The 16,512-nt window shown below is 42.1% G+C and overlaps 1 long non-coding RNA gene across 1 annotated transcript in view; it reads left to right on the top strand.

Annotated features, from left to right (window-relative positions):
• LOC142071898 (uncharacterized) overlaps positions 1-16,512 on the top strand; it is a 124,712-nt gene that overhangs the window by 104,685 nt on the left and 3,515 nt on the right. The gene's annotated exons all lie outside the window — the stretch shown is intronic.

The raw sequence follows: 16,512 nt of genomic DNA, 5'->3' as shown, positions 1-16,512 counted from the left end.
GGTGCGGATTCTGGGTGGTGCTGACCTCAGGCAGTTCCCAGGAAGCTGCCGGTATCTCCCTCTGTCTCCTAGTGGAGGCATGGCCAGGTGGCTCTGCCTGCTGCCCCTACCTGCAGGCGCTGCCCCGCAGCTCCCATTGGCCGGGAATCATGGCCAAATGGGAGCTGCGTAGTCGGCTCTGGGGTGGGGGCACTGTGCGGAGCAGCCATGGCCATCCCTAAGCTGAGGAGCCAGAGGGAGATGCCAGCAGCTTTCTGGGAGCCATGCGGATCCGGGCAGGCACCCTGCCTACCCTGCTGCCGGTGGCCAAATGAACTTTTAACAGCCCCGTCAGTGGTGCTGACCGGAGCTGCCAGGGTCCCTTTTTGACCAGATGTTCCAGTCAAAAACCAGATGCCTGGCAACCCTAAACAAGGGGTGGGACCATATATCCTCTTATAGTAATCTTGCCCATTGAGAAGAACTTGAAAGCATATAGTGAAAAATGTAGTTCAAAATGAAACTATTGTCTAATATTTTACTTTTAGTTCCACTAAAATTAGTATTAAAGTTATGTTTAACTGTTCACCTGGCCCATAAATGGTTATGTCCCTCACAATTTGTAAGACAACTGTCACTCACTTGGCAGCAAGCTCAGTCTTTATTATGGGTTTAAATCTGCTCCATTGAAGTCAATGGAAGTTCATTTTCCATTGACTTTAGTGGGAATTAGACCAGGGCCTATGATTTTAAACAAATCCAGATACTAGGCCAAAATCTGTGTTCAGTTACGGTGGTGTAAATTAAAAGTAACTCTCTTTGAAGTCATAGAATTAAGCAAAGTACTGAAGGCAGACATTGGGTCACTGTGGTTGTGTGATTATATATTGATTTATATAGCACTTCTTAAAAACCTCAATATATGCTGTTCCAGCCAAGCTACACTTAGCACAGGAACACAATGTGCAGAGCAAAGGCGGCTTTAAATCTGATCCTGGATCCAGCATCTGACATAATTCAGAGCAGCCTTAGGGCGAATATAATGTACACTCAGTTGCTCAGAGCCCCAAGGAGCCTTGTCAGCTTCTGAGAACAGGCAAAACACAGCAGCACTCCAACCATGCCTCTTATGCTAGATGCTGTGAGGGGCGAGTGAGGGTAAAGCCATTATATCTGTTCTATCCCACACGGGATTCCCTTGCAGTTGTGGGATGGGAAGGGAGGAGAAGTAGGAGGAGCATAGTACCTACTTTGTCTCAGTATAGAAATGTCTGCCTAGTGTTTAATGTTTGTGTTCCTCTATGCATTTAAATAAACCACATTACACCACAACATTTGACTTGCAGTTGGCTAATGCAGGAGACAGTTTCAAGGGCAGGAACAATAAGCTGTTTAAGAAATTGCCATTATTTAAAAACTAAACACAGTTCTTTATTTATAAGGATGGCAGAGAAAAAACATGGCAATGGCGATGATGTTCATCAGCTGCCTCTGAATCAGCCCAGTCTACTTTTCAAAAATGAAAAGAAGGTCCAGTATCTGGTTAAAAAAAATCCTCTCCTGCCCAAATACTTTCTTGTCTTGTTTATGAGTCCTGAGTTCAGGGCATATCAGGGATTGATCATAAAGTGTCAATGAATAAGAACTGTGAAGAGCAGAAACACCAAACCGTCCCCGTTGGGCAGGGGAGAGTAATGTCATTCCCCCATCCTTCATTCCCATTCCAGATGAGATAACTGAAGCAGAGAGAGAGAGTCACTTAGGAAATTTGTACCAGATATTTAGAATATTCTATAGTGATAAGGACTTTTTACATGCAAATAGATTTTGCTTTTGTCTTCTACAATTGGCAGTATGCAAAGACAGGAATAGTAAAAAACATTAAAGAAATTTCTGTTGTTTGGAAAGTAGGCATGATTTCCTATAATTGAAAAGCAGGGTGGGGCAGGTCTTGAGCCAATGGAGAATATACTCTGTGCTGCAGTCCTTGACTAATCCTGTAATCCAATATCTGGAAATTGAAACTAGACAAATTAGGTATACATTTTTAACAGTGAGAGTAATTAACCATTAGAACAATTTGCCAAGGGTTGTGGTGGATTCTTCATCACTGAAGAAAGATTGGACGTTTTTCTAAACAGAATCATTTTTGGGAAATTCTATGGCCTGTGGCATACAGGAGGTCAGATTACATGTCAGAAAGGTCCCTACTGGCCTTGGAATCTATGAATCCTTCCATTGACCAAAGCAAAAATACTGAGTGATGTAATGCTTTTTACACAGCATGGTATCATGAATTAGTTCTTTCTGCAACCCTTGAAATTGTAAGTCTTCCTATAATAATGTGAATCCAGTTCTAATAAAGAAACTGCTTTCAAGACCAATTATCAGCTAAAGTGTCTTTTCTCAAGTAGAGAATCTTCCATAGATTATAAATAAAAGTATAACTGTTTTTATGGTGCGTTATTCTCCACCCACAGAATACAGGCAATTCCCACTGATGTCATAGAATTGTAGAAGTGTCGGTCTGGAAGGGACCTCAAGAAGTGTTCTAGTCAGTTTCCCCATTCTGAGGCAGGATTAAGTATGCCTAGAACACCCCATTCAGTGGGAGTTACTTGTATTCATTGGTGGGACAATCACTACAAGTACATCTTGGAGGACATGTCCTTTTTCATCATCTTTCATTCAGTCTGTCCAAGACATGCTCTCTCTCTCTCTCTGTGCATGTATGACTTCTAAGACAACAACGTAGAAGCTGCAGGCAGTTGTCTATGTGGAGTTCCTCCCCACAGTTGGCAAAGCAATGTGCTCTCTGTTCACATTCAATTCTGTTCAACCGCTGACAACATAAAATATGGTCCCATGTCCATCATACAGGCCATGAACTCTGAGCTGGGTAAGGAAAAGTTCAGCTCCTGAGCATTCTGAGCTCCACAGGGGTAAGATATGGAATTTCAGAGGCTTACATTGCCAAATTTTAGATAAATGGAAAAGTAGGATCTGACTAATGGGTTTTGCAGGCAAGTAATACAGGTATTTATATGGGTCACAGATTGTTTAAAATGCCTCCAGGGAGCTCTTTCTTGTTATTTTTCAAAGCCCCATGATGATTTAATAAAGTGAATGGAATATCAGTATCTTATTTGCTTTTGCTCAATACATTGTTTAGCAGCTTGGTAAACCCAAAGGGGTATGAAATTGCAGATTAACTCAAATTTTTCCCAACAAGAAAATTTAGCAACAATAGTTTAGTAATTCTTGTCAAGACACCCATGTGTATCATTGCTATTAGACTAACACATGTCTTCAGACAGTTGTCATCATACTGATAAGATATGTCATCAGCCTACAACATGGGAGTTTAAAGTTACTCGTGTAACCGGATTCTTCTGGCTACACTGCTGAATATCATTCCATAGAAATCAGTCTTATTGGAGACAGCTCATAGAAGGAAAACAGGTTAATACCTAGATTGTATTCCCAGATGATAAGCTTTCTGGCTCATGAGAATTCTACTTGAACAATGGTTACTTTTGTTCTTTCAATGACATTATGAATAGTTTTTATTGTTTCTTTTGCTTCAGTAGCCATTCTTCCTTGATTTCTCCACTCCTAAATGATTCTTCTGCTTCAGATAATTCACTAGGCATTTTTACTTAGTGTTAGGAATAGTTTTAGCAGGATATATTTAAGATGGATTGCATATTGTGTCAAAATCTATGTGTCCCACCAATTTCACATTTCCATGAGGCATTTAGTATACTCTTAGCTTTGATCCAGAGAGATCATCTCTCCTTGACAGTTTCTCATTTCTGTGCAGAACAAGGGATAAATGATACAAGAGGCTCCAACTGGTGACAAGAAATTTCCATATGGAAATTACATCTCACTTCAATGCTTTTAAGTCATGAAGGTCAACATTTTTTCAAATATTTCAAAGCCAGAAAGGACCACTGTGATCATGTAGGCCATAGAACCTCCCAGAATAATTACTGCAGCATGTATCTTTTAGAAAAATATCCAATCTTGATTGAAAATTGCTAGTGTTGGAGAATCCACCACGACCCTTGGTAAGCTTTTCCAATGGTTAATTATTCACTATTAAATATATATATGTTTTATTTCCAGCCTGAATTTGCCTAGCTTCAACTTCCAGCCACAGGATCCTGTTATATCTTTCTCTGCTAAATTGAAGAGCCCCCTTATCAAGTATTTGCTGCCATGTAGGCATAGACTAATCAAGTTACCCCTTAACCTTATCTTTGTCAAGCTAAATAGATCAGGTTCCCCGAGTCTATCACTATAATACATGTTTTGCAATGCTTTAGTCATTCCCATGGTCCTTCTCTGAATCCTCTCCAATTTTTCATCATTGTTCTTGAATTGTTGACACCAGAAATGGACACAGTATTCCAGAAGCGGTCACATCAATCTCAGATAGAGAGGTAAAAAAATAACCTCTCTACTTGAGATTCCCCTGTTGAGGCATACAAAAATCACATTAGCCTTTTTAGCCAGAGAGTCACACTTGAAGCTTATAAAAAACGACTTGTGGCACCTTAGAGACTAAAAAATTTATTTGGGCATAAGCTTTCATGGGCTAAAACCTACTTCATTGGATGCATGCAGTGGAAAATACAGTAGGAAGATATATATACACAGAGAACATGAAAAAATGGGTGTTGCCATACCAACTGTAACAAGACTAGTCAATTAAAGGTGGGCTATTATCAGCTGGAGAAAAAAAAATTTTGTAGTGATAATCAGGATGGCCCATTTCAAACAGTTGAAATGTTCAGCTGATTATCCACCACAACTCCCAAATCTTTTTCAGAGTCACTGCTTCCCAGGATAGTAAGTATAGCCTACATTATTTGCTCCTGGATATATAAATTTAGCCATATTAAAACAACTTATTTGCTTGCTCCAGTCTATCAAGTGATCCAGATAGCTCTGAATCAGTGACCTGTCCTCTTCATTATTTACTATATCCTCAATTTTTATGTAAGCTGTAAACTTTATCAGTGATATTTTTTTCCAGGTAATTGATAAAAATGTTAAATAGCATAGAGCAAAGAACCAATCGGAGGGTCTTCCCTAGAAACACACCCTCTCAAAGATAATTCCCCATTTACAATTACATTAAGACCTATCAATTGTCTAGTATATAATTTATTTAATGTGTGCCATGTTAATTTTATTTCATTCTAGAGTTGTTAATCAAAATAGTACTAAGTCAAATACCTTACAGAAGTCTAAGCAGAGACATAGACTTTCTAGCGAGCTGGGGAGTGCTTGACTCCCACTCTGTCCCTTCCCCCAAGGCCCCACTCTGCCTTGCCTCTCCCTGCCTTGTTCAGTCCCCCCCCCCCCCCCGAGCGTTCGCTGTTCTTGCCGCTCCCCCACCCCTCCAGCACCTCCTGCAGGCCTCAGAACAGCTGATTGTGGCGGGTGGGAGGCACTGGAAGGGAGGGGGAGGCACTGATCCGTGGGGCCACCGACTAGCTGGAGGCACTGGGGGGAGAGGGAGGAGCTGATCGGGGAGGCTGCCGGTGGGTGCTCAGCACCCACCATTTTCCCCCCTGTAGGTGCTCCAGCTCCGAAGCACCCATGGAGTCAGCGCTCATGAGTCTAAGTTTATTATGTTAACTATTACCATTATCAACCAAACTTGTAATCTCATCAAAAACAGATATCAAGTCTGTTTGACAGGATCTATTTTCCATAAACCCATGTTTATTAGGATAAATTATATTACCCTCCTTTAATTCTTTATTAATAGAGTCCAGTATCAGCTGCTCCATTATCTTTCCTGGGACCAACATCAGACTGACAGACCTATAATTACCTATGTCATCCCATTTACCCTTTAAAAAGGAAACAACACTGGCACAGTTAGTTTTCTTCCAGTCTTCTGGAACTTTCCAATTGTTCCAAGACTTACTGAAAATCATTATTACTGGTTCAGCAAGCTCCTCCACCAACCCTTTCAAAACTCTTCGCCATAAATTATCTGAACCTGCTGACTGATAAATGTCTAACTTTAATAGCTGCTGTTTAATATGATGCTTAGTTACTATTGGAGTGGAAAATATATCATCTGTTTCCCACCCCCCACTACAGAACAGAAATTTATTGAACACTACCTTTTCTGATTATTGATAATTCTACCATTTCCATCTGGGAGTGGATTGATAGAATTGTTATGATTCTTTTTGTTCCTAATATACTTTTAAAACTCCTTTATGTCCTTAACTCTCCTGGCCACAGATGTGCTTGTGTCCCTTTGCTTCCCATATCAATTTTCTGCAGTTCTGGGTTTCTGATTTATATTTCTTACTGTTGACTTCTTTCTTCAATTTGTGTGTATATTATTTGAGATTATTCAATTATTCAATTATTCAAAATGCATACCTTCAGTTCCCTTTTAAACCAGGTGAGTTTTTTTTAAACCAGTATGGTGCTGTCAAGGTTCCTTCCCCACTCTGAACTCTGGGGGTACAGATGTGGGGACTGCATGAAAACCTCCTAAGCTTACTTTTCCCAGCTTAGGTTAAAACTTCCCCAAGGTACAAACTATTTTACCCTTTGCTCTTGGACTTCCACTGCCACCACCAAACTTTATCTGGGTTCCTGAGAAACCATTGTTTGGAAACTTCTTTCCCCCCAAAATCCTCCCAACCCTTGCACCCCACTTCATGGGGAAGGTTTGGTAAAAATCCTCACCAATTTGCATAGGTGACTACAGACCCAAACCCTTGGATCTTAGAACAATGAAAAAGCATTCAGTTTCCTTACAAGAAGGCTTTTAATAGAAGTAAAAAAGAATCACCTCTGTAAAATCAGGATGGTAAATACCTACAGGGTAATTAGATTCAAAACATAGAGAATCCCTCTAGGCAAAACCTTAAGTTACAAAAAAGACACACAGACAGGAATATTCATTCTATTCAGCACAGCTATTTTCTCAGCCATTTAAAGAAATCATAATCTAACACATACCTAGCTAGATTACTTACTAAGTTCTAAGACTCCATTCCTGTTCTGTCCCCGGCAAAAGCATCACACAGACAGACACAGACCCTTTGTTTCTCTCCCTCCTCCCAGCTTTTGAAAGTATCTTGTCTCCTCATTGGTCATTTTGGTCAGGTGCCAGCGAGGTTACCTTTAGCTTCTTAACCCTTTACAGGTGACAGGATTTTTCCTCTGGCCAGGAGGGATTTTAAAGGGGTTTACCCTTCCCTTTATATTTATGACAGGTGCTCTCTCTGTTGTGGCTTTTGGGGCATCTAGTAAAGGGTTCTTAAAGGATTCCCAATTACCATTCACATTTTTCTGATTAAGTTCTTCCTTCCAGCTGATTTGGCTCATAATTGTTGTCAGCTTTGTGAAACTGGCCCTTTTAAAGCACCAAGTGTATATTGCGGTTTTGGACCTTATTCTGCTTGTACATTATAAATGCGATCAAGTTATAATCACTTCTAATGAAGCAACCATTAATTTTTAATTCTGTGATCAGCTCCTCTGTCAGGACAAAATCTAATATAGAAGATTCCTGTGGTGGATGCAATACTTTTTGAATTAGGAAACTGTCATCTACAATATTTATAAATTCCAAGTATCTTTTAGTACTGGGAGTATGAGACCTCCAGCATATGACACTCAAATTCATGTGCCCCATGGGCATGCAGCTTTTCTCCCCTTGTACATACATAGTGGTGTAAGGAGCTGGTCATCCCATTCCCTAGCCTGTTGCAGACACCAACTAATACTCCATCTTGTGCTTTTATCTGTTAGGATATTGATCCATAAGCATTCAAGAGCATCTTCTGGTTTGCCAGTGACTCAGATACCATTTTTGACATTCAGGCTTTTTGCCTATCATTCCTTCCTAAATAGGTTATAAACATTGATTTTAACATGCTAATCGTGAGAATCATCCCATCTGGATTCTGTAAAACCAACTAGATCAAATTTATGCTCATAAATGAGCACTTCTGATTCTTCTCATTTGTTAGCTAGGCTCCTACCATTGGATAGGCAATTAAAGAATTTCTTCTTTTCATGTCATATTGTTCCATGATTAATGTTTTTCTCAGGATCTCAATTTGCAGCTAAATGAGTACTCATATCTTTCTTTTTTTTTTACCTTCCCCTTCCATTATTAGTTTAATGCTCTGACAATTCTAGCCAGCCTGTCCCCAATGAAGCTGGTTCCCTTTCTGCTGAGGTGAAGGTTATCAAGCAAGACAGTCTCCATTTCTTGTAGAACAGTGGTTCTCAAACTTCAATACTGGTGTCCCCTTTCACATAGCAAGCCTCTGAGTGTGACCCCCCCCCCCTTATAAATTAAAAACACTTTTTATATATTTAACACCATTATAAATGTTGGAGCCAAAGCGGGGTTTGGGGTAGAGGCTGACAGCTTGCAACCCCGCCCCCCCACGTAATAACCTCATGACCCCCTGAAGGATCCCAACCCCCAGTTTGAGAACCCCTGTTATAGAAGGTGGGCCACAAAACCACAACCCTCCATCCTGCGTACATCATTTACCTAGATAGCAGTTTACTTCTAGAATCTTCTGCCTTCTGATTTCAAAGACTATTTAGATATTATTATTCTTCAGCACACGTCTGAGTTTCCTGAAGTCATCTATTATCTGTGAGAAATCCTGTGATGCAATGTCATTAGTGCAGATATGAACCATTGCCAATGGATCCTTACCCATCCAACTTCAGAAGCCAATATTGCCAAACCTATTAGTTGGGGGGAGGGGGCGTGGGGGCGGATGTAAGGAAAGGCATTAGCCACATATCTTCCATTAAAATAATTTTTACCATTGAAACTGCATGGTTATGTCCCAATAGCATATGAAGTCTCATCCTTTCAGACAATGTATTTTGTTTACCTCTATTTGAAGGGCCACAACTTCTGGAGAGTACCTTCTCTTGAGATGGTACTCTTTTCAAAGTTGTTTTGTCCATATGTTCCTAGAAAGGTTTATTGATCAAAGATCACATCAACATGTCCTTGGTTATCAGAGCTTAAAATTCAATTGGGATTGTTCATTTGTTAAACTGTGAACTAGAGAAAATCTTCAGACACAAGCACTGTAGACATCTCCATTGTCAGTAATCTTTAAGCTGAAGAAACTATTAGTGAGAGAAAAATACGAACTCTTGGACTTTTTATTAAATTGGAGGCTAGTTCTGTGACCTTTCTTCAACAATGACAGAGTAAGAAGTCTGTGCTAGGGGTCCTTATTTATTAATCTTTGGTATGGTGCCAAGCATAATTTTTGATATGAGCTGAAATGTGCTGCTGGACTTTTGGGAATTGTACTCATGTGCTTAAGATGCATGAGTGCCTGGGGAATGTTATGGAGGGAGAAGGTTATAAGATTTGAAAAATCGTTCCCCAACAAAGTTCCACCATTGCTGATTGAAATTACAAATATTCTTGAAACTATGTAGGTAAAGGAATGTAAAAATTACCTTTTTTTTTTCTTTTTTTTTTTTAAGGTTACTGAATTTGTAAAGTGATGCATATTTTTCAGCATGATTACACATATTTTGAGTGTATCTGGATTAAGTTTAGAAGTGTGAGCAACAAGAGTGATGTAGTGGTGGGAGTCTGCTATAGACCACCAGACCAGGGGGATGAGGTGGATGAGGCTTTCTTCCGGCAACTCGCAGAAGCTACTAGATCACATGCCCTGGTTCTCATGGGTGACTTTAATCTTCCTGATATCTGCTGGGAGAGCACTACAGCGGTTCATAGACAATCCAGGAAGTTTTTGGAAAGCGTAGGGGACAATTTCCTGGTGCAAGTGCTAAAGGAGCCAACTGGGGGGGAGCTTTTCTTGACCTGCTGCTCACAAACTGGGAAGAATTAGTGGGGGAAGCAAAAGTGGATGGGAATCTGGGAGGCAGTGACCATGAGTTGGGTGAGTTCAGGATCCTGACACAGGGAAGAAAGGTAAGCAGCAGGATACGGACCCTGGACTTCAGGAAAGCAGACTTCGACTCCCTCAGGGAACCGATGGGTAGGATCCCCTGGGGGACTAACATGAAGGGGAAAGGAGTCCAGGAGAGCTGGCTGTATTTCAAGGAATCCCTGTTGAGGTTACAGGGACAAACCATCCCGATGAGTCGAAAGAATAGTAAATATGGCAGGCGACCAGCTTGGCTTAACGGTGAAATCCTAGCGGATCTTAAACATAAAAAAGAAGCTTACAAGAAGTGGAAGGTTCGACATATGACCAGGGAAGAGTATAAAAATATTGCTCGGGCATGTAGGAATGAAATCCGGAGGGCTAAATCGCACGTGGAGCTGCAGCTAGCAAGAGATGTCAAGAGTAACAAGAAGGGTTTCTTCAGGTATGTTGGCAACAAGAAGAAAGCCAAGGAAAGTGTGGGCCCCTTACTGAATGAGGGAGGCAACCTAGTGACAGAGGAAAAAGCTAATGTACTCAATGCTTTTTTTGCCTCTGTCTTCACTAACAAGGTCAGCTCCCAGACTGCTGCACTGGGCATCACAACATGGGGAGTAGATGGCCAGCCCTCTGTGGAGAAAGAGCTGGTTAGGGACTATTTAGAAAAGCTGGACGTGCACAAGTCCATGGGGCCGGACGAGTTGCATCCGAGAGTGCTAAAGGAATTGGCGGCTGTGATTGCAGAGCCATTGGCCATTATCTTTGAAAACTCGTGGCAAACGGGGGAAGTCCCAGATGACTGGAAAAAGGCTAATGTAGTGCCAATCTTTAAAAAAGGGAAGGAGAAGGATCCTGGGAACTACAGGCCAGTCAGCCTCACCTCAGTCCCCGGAAAAATCATGGAGCAGGTCCTCAAAGAATCAATCCTGAAGCACTTACATGAGAGGAAAGTGATCAGGAACAGTCAGCATGGATTCACCAAGGGAAGGTCATGCCTGACTAATCTAATCGCCTTCTATGATGAGATTACTGGTTCTGTGGATGAAGGGAAAGCAGTGGATGTATTGTTTCTTGACTTTAGCAAAGCTTTTGACACGGTCTCCCACAGTATTCTTGTCAGCAAGTTAAAGAAGTATGGGCTGGATGAATGCACTATAAGGTGGGTAGAAAGTTGGCTAGATTGTCGGGCTCAACGGGTAGTGATCAATGGCTCCATGTCTAGTTGGCAGCCGGTGTCAAGTGGAGTGACCCAGGGGTTGGTCCTGGGGCCGGTTTTGTTCAATATCTTCATAAATGATCTGGAGGATGGTGTGGATTGCACTCTCAGCAAATTTGCGGATGATACTAAACTAGGAGGAGTGGTAGATACGCTGGAGGGCAGGGATAGGATACAGAGGGACCTAGACAAATTGGAGGATTGGGCCAAAAGAAATCTGATGAGGTTCAATAAGGATAAGTGCAGGGTCCTGCACTTAGGTCGGAAGAATCCAATGCACAGCTACAGACTAGGGACCAAATGGCTAGGCAGCAGTTCTGTGGAAAAGGACCTAGGGGAGACAGTGGACGAGAAGCTGGATATGAGTCTGCAGTGTGCCCTTGTTGCCAAGAAGGCCAATGGCATTTTGGGATGTATAAGTAGGGGCATAGCGAACAGATCGAGGGACGTGATCGTTCCCCTCTATTCGACATTGGTGAGGCCTCATCTGGAGTATTGTGTCCAGTTTTGGGCCCCACACTACAAGAAGGATGTGGATAAATTGGAGAGAGTCCAGTGAAGGGCAACAAAAATGATTAGGGGTCTGGAACACATGACTTATGAGGAGAGGCTGAGGGAACTGGGATTGTTTAGTCTGCAGAAGAGAAGAATGAGGGGGGATTTGATAGCTGCTTTCAACTACCTGAGAAGTGGTTCCAGAGAGGATGGTTCTAGACTATTCTCAGTGGTAGAAGAGGACAGGACAAGGAGTAATGGTCTCAAGTTGCAGTGGGGGAGGTTTAGGTTGGATATTAGGAAAAACTTTTTCACTAGGAGGGTGGTGAAACACTGGAATGCATTACCTAGGGAGGTGGTAGAATCTCCTTCCTTAGAAGTTTTTATGGTCAGGCTTGACAAAGCCTTGGCTGGGATGATTTAATTGGGGATTGGTCCTGCTTTGAGCAGGGGGTTGGACTAGATGACCTCCTGAGGTCCCTTCCAACCCTGATATTCTATGATATGCCTGGCATTCTTTGCTTTCTGGTTGTAAAAGAAAGGTGACTGATCCAGGCCCCTTGCCTCATACAGAGGCAACAAACACAGAGCCCACAGAATCCTCACAAAAGATCACCATATAAGCTACAAACAAACAAGGATTGCTCAAAAATACCAATTGCTCAATATACCCAAAATTGCCAGCATCAGTTTCCTCTTTAGGCAACTCACTTTATAACCTTCCCAACCCTCCAGCAATATCCTGATCGACAAAGCTCTCTGACAGTTTTGTGACAAAAAAACAAAAATTCTTGCATTGGTTTCAATGATTTTTTTTCTTAAAACAGTCAATTTTTACATAGAATTCAGAATACAGATTTGCAAAAGCAAGGAAGCTCATCCTGGGGGAGGAAAGAGGGTGAGTAAGCCAGGCTGCACTGGTCTCTTTAAACCATTATCTTGAAATGAAGTTAGTAAACCAGATTTTCAAATAACCAGTGGACCTTCCTTTTTCCAAAAGGGTTAAAATGGTGTTGCAGAATTGGAAATTCTGTTAATAAAAATTTGCTTCTACACCATCTCAGTGGCATAGAGCTATGAAAAAGGTTTTGCAGAGAAAAAGAATACCAAATTATTCACTGAAATATGAAACACAGTAGTTTATCCTCTAATTAAAATAAGAATTTGATCTATTTAGTAAGTGTCTTACTATGGATTCTTGTGATTAATCTACCTAAGCTACTCAGGAAAACCTGTACAAGCAATTTGATAGATAAGAATAAACACAAGAAAAATGTTAGAAAATAAAACATTCTGTGCAAGTGTAACATTGCAAATAGTATTTTGAAATGTAATTAAGTTAGTGTGCATAGACAAGATTCAACAAGAAATTAGTCATGTATTAGAGCTACTAAAACCCCAGTCCTGACTCCAGTGAGACTATTTATGGGAGAAAGTTTAAGCATGTGTTACTGTTTGCAGTATCAAGCTGTCAGTCTGCAACAATCAGGGTCCAGTCTTGCCCCCATTAGAGTCATAGCTAATGCATGAAGGAGACCCTGAATTTAACAAACAAGCATGTGCAGGGTTTTAAGGATTGGACAAGGCCATTCTTTTACTTCCAGTACCATCGTTATGAAATAGGATCACTGAAAGCCATAAAGATCTTTAGCAATTCTTCTCAGCAAGGTTTGTCTCATCTTATATTTGCACAGCACCTTGCACAATTGGGCCCGGATTTTGATCAGGGCTTTTAGGAACACAGCAATACAAACAGTACTTTCAGACCTAGACATATGTTAGGCCTTAAAAAATGTGCAGGGAAAGAAATAAAACAAGCCTTAAAGCTATAGCTGTTTATAAAATAACTATTTTCAATTAAAAGTCTTGAAAGAAACAAATATTCTTCTTTTTTAAAATGTGTGGAAATTTTTTTAAAAATAAACAAAAAAACTTATTTCCACCACCATTTGAATTTCTTTTCAGTTTATCATAGAAGAGTATTTTTTTTTAATGACCATTTTTCATTGAAATTTTTTCAGCCAAATTTTTTATAAATGAATTACTGTTATTATTTTCATTATTACTATTTGTATTGCAGTAGCCCAGTCATGGACCGGACCCCATTTTGGTAGAAGGCTGTGTAAAACATATGAGGAGATGGTCCCTGCCCTAAAGACTTGCATTCTATTTGAGATCGGCAGTGCTTTTGAGGTTGTTCCCTTTGTTGGCAACAGTGAGAGCACCATCTCTGCATGGGCTTCAGGCAGGGCTCAGGAGCAGTATGGCTGCTGCAGTACCTCGCTGCAAAGTGCGGAATATTCTCCCCCTGCATCTGACCAGCTCACCAGGCTCGTGTGGACATTGGGGGCAACGGGTCCTTTCTCTCTCCTTATTCCTCCTTGTCTGTCCCTTACAAGAGTGGTGGGCAAACTGCTGCCTGCGGGCCACATCTGGCCCGTGAGACCCTCCTGCTTGGCCTTGGAGCTCCCAAACTGCGAGGCTAGCCCCTGGTCCCTCCCCTGCTGTCCCCCCACCCCCACCACCTCAGCTCGCCATGCCGCCAGCGCTCTGGGTGGCAGGGCTGCAAACTCCTGCCCCGGTGCTCTAGACTGTGTGGCGGTGTGCCTGGCTCCGGCTGGGCGGCACAGCTGCCAGTCCTGGTGCTCTGTGCGGCATGGTAAGGGAGCAGGGAGGTTGGATAAGGGGCAGAGGGTCCCGGGGGTGGAGGGGGGGCGGGTGGGGACAGTCAGGGGACAGGGAACAGGATGCGGAGGTTCTGGGGGTGGTGGTCAGGGGACAGGGAGTTGGATAGGCATGGGAGTCCTGGGGGGCCTGTCAAGGGTGGGGGGGTTGAATAGGAGTCGGGGCAGTCAGGGACAGGGAGCAGGGGGGGCTGCAGGACCAGCTCCAGGCACGAGCAAAGCAAGCATGTGCTTGGAGCGGCACAATTCCAGGGCTGGCATTCCGGCCATCCATTTTTTTTTTTTTTTTAAACACACCTTGGGCAGTTGCGCTCTTGGAGCTTAGGGTGGCAAATTTTTTGCCTGGGGCAGCAAAAAACCTAGAGCCGGCCCTGGAAGGTTGGATAGGGTGGGGTCCTGGGGGGGGCAGCTAAGGGACAAGGAGCGGGGGCAGGGGGTTGGATGGGTGGTGGGTTCTGAGGGGGCAGTCAGGGGACAGGAAGTGGGAGGGACAGATAGGGGGCAGGGTCCAGACTGTTTGGGGAGGCACAGCCTTCCCTATCCAGCCCACCAGACAGTTTTGGAACCCTGATGTGGCCCTCAGGCCAAAAAGTTTGCCCACCTCTACCTTACAAGTTGATAGTGTTGCAAGAACTAGGGTACCAGCACTATGATTATGCTTGCCTACTGCATGGATACAGAGGCAGGTGAACTTGATGGGGTTCCTTGTGTCCTGTACCCTACTTACACACACACGGTAACTAATGGCATAGTTTGGTCCTAAATGACCTATACTCTGCTACAGGATTTCATCCCAAACTTATCAGTGCACATTTCCTACTTCATTCAAAATTAGGAGACACCTTCTGCACACAAGAATCTTGAAAATAGGCTCTAAAGTTTTCCCCTGTACGTTTTTTGAATAATGTCAGCTCACTATTAAGACACCAGTAGACAGAGGAGTAATACTGAAATGCTTCAGAAAGGCAGTGAAGCACCCTTCCCAGTCACTACTATGGAAGGATGTTGCGGTTCAATGACAAGACAGGACAAGGCTTTAAGCAAGCTGGTCTGCTAACGGGCTTCTGCCTGTCAGCTTTCCATCCTCCCTTTTATTTCTCTCCCTCCTGCGCATTACATACTCCGACCGCAAAAGGCATCAACAAAGGAAATAATATGACTTTGATTAATATTCTTATTTACCAGCCTCTATCTACGACAGTCCTTGTTCTCAGGCCTTGAGCCCAGTCCAAGGAAGCTTCCCACGGTTCATGTCCTCTGGGTGACTTCCCATGGTCCATGTCCTTGGACAGAGCAGTGTGTGCACTGCTCCTACACAACACTCAGGGTGTGCCCTGAATGTTTCCAGGTGCATGAACTCTACATGAACCCTTCAGAAGGAACTAGGTCAGAGAAAAGACTGAAAAGTTCAAGTGTCCTATTAATGACTGGGTAAACTTTTCAAGAGGGCCTACATGCAATAAATGGAAGAAAACGTGACAGTTTTTTTGTGTGTGCGCGTCTGTTTCAATGTAACTATTGAACTAGGGGCTAACTTCATTCCTGAAGCCTAGTGCCTCCAATACAATTTTGTTAGCTCTGACAATATTTTCATCTGCTAATTTCAGATATTCCATAGCAACCCCTTCCACACTGAAGTGTTCACTCCCTTAGAGGGAATCATCCAGCCAGTGATTGATGGCATACTTGATGTCATAATAACTACTTAAATGAAGAATAATTTAATTTTAAATGAAATTTAATTAAATTTGGATGGAAGATGTTTGTTCATATCCCCTAGGCTGCTCTAAAGACCTCAATTAATGACCCTGAAATTCAGAACAAGAAACATTGCTTGACCCTAAAAATGTATCCATGATTTTTTTCTACCAGTTTGAAATTTAGCAAATGAAAACTACAGTGCATGGACAGTAACTGAGAAAAAATTGTTTGGCATACTTCAGATTGCCTTTAACACAAAATCATTTATGTATAGTCATTTTGTAACATTCTCTACAGTATGCCATGTATTTACAAAATCAGAACTTGAATTAGCTTACAAACATTCAAATAAGTGGAAAAAAATTCTGGTTGGCAAAGCTAAAATGATGGAGTAAAGATAAAAAAAACCTACCTACTAACGTGATCTACAGCTTCCATGGCCTCTACAGGCACGCAAAAACATTTGTTTTCAATTGATTGCTGCTGGACTGATCTTTTC

This window comes from Caretta caretta, chromosome 4 (genome assembly GCF_965140235.1).
Source record: "Caretta caretta isolate rCarCar2 chromosome 4, rCarCar1.hap1, whole genome shotgun sequence".
Taxonomy (NCBI): domain Eukaryota; kingdom Metazoa; phylum Chordata; order Testudines; family Cheloniidae; genus Caretta; species Caretta caretta.
The sequence above is the reverse complement of the archived record's forward strand: the minus strand, read 5'-3'. Positions and strand labels throughout refer to the sequence as shown.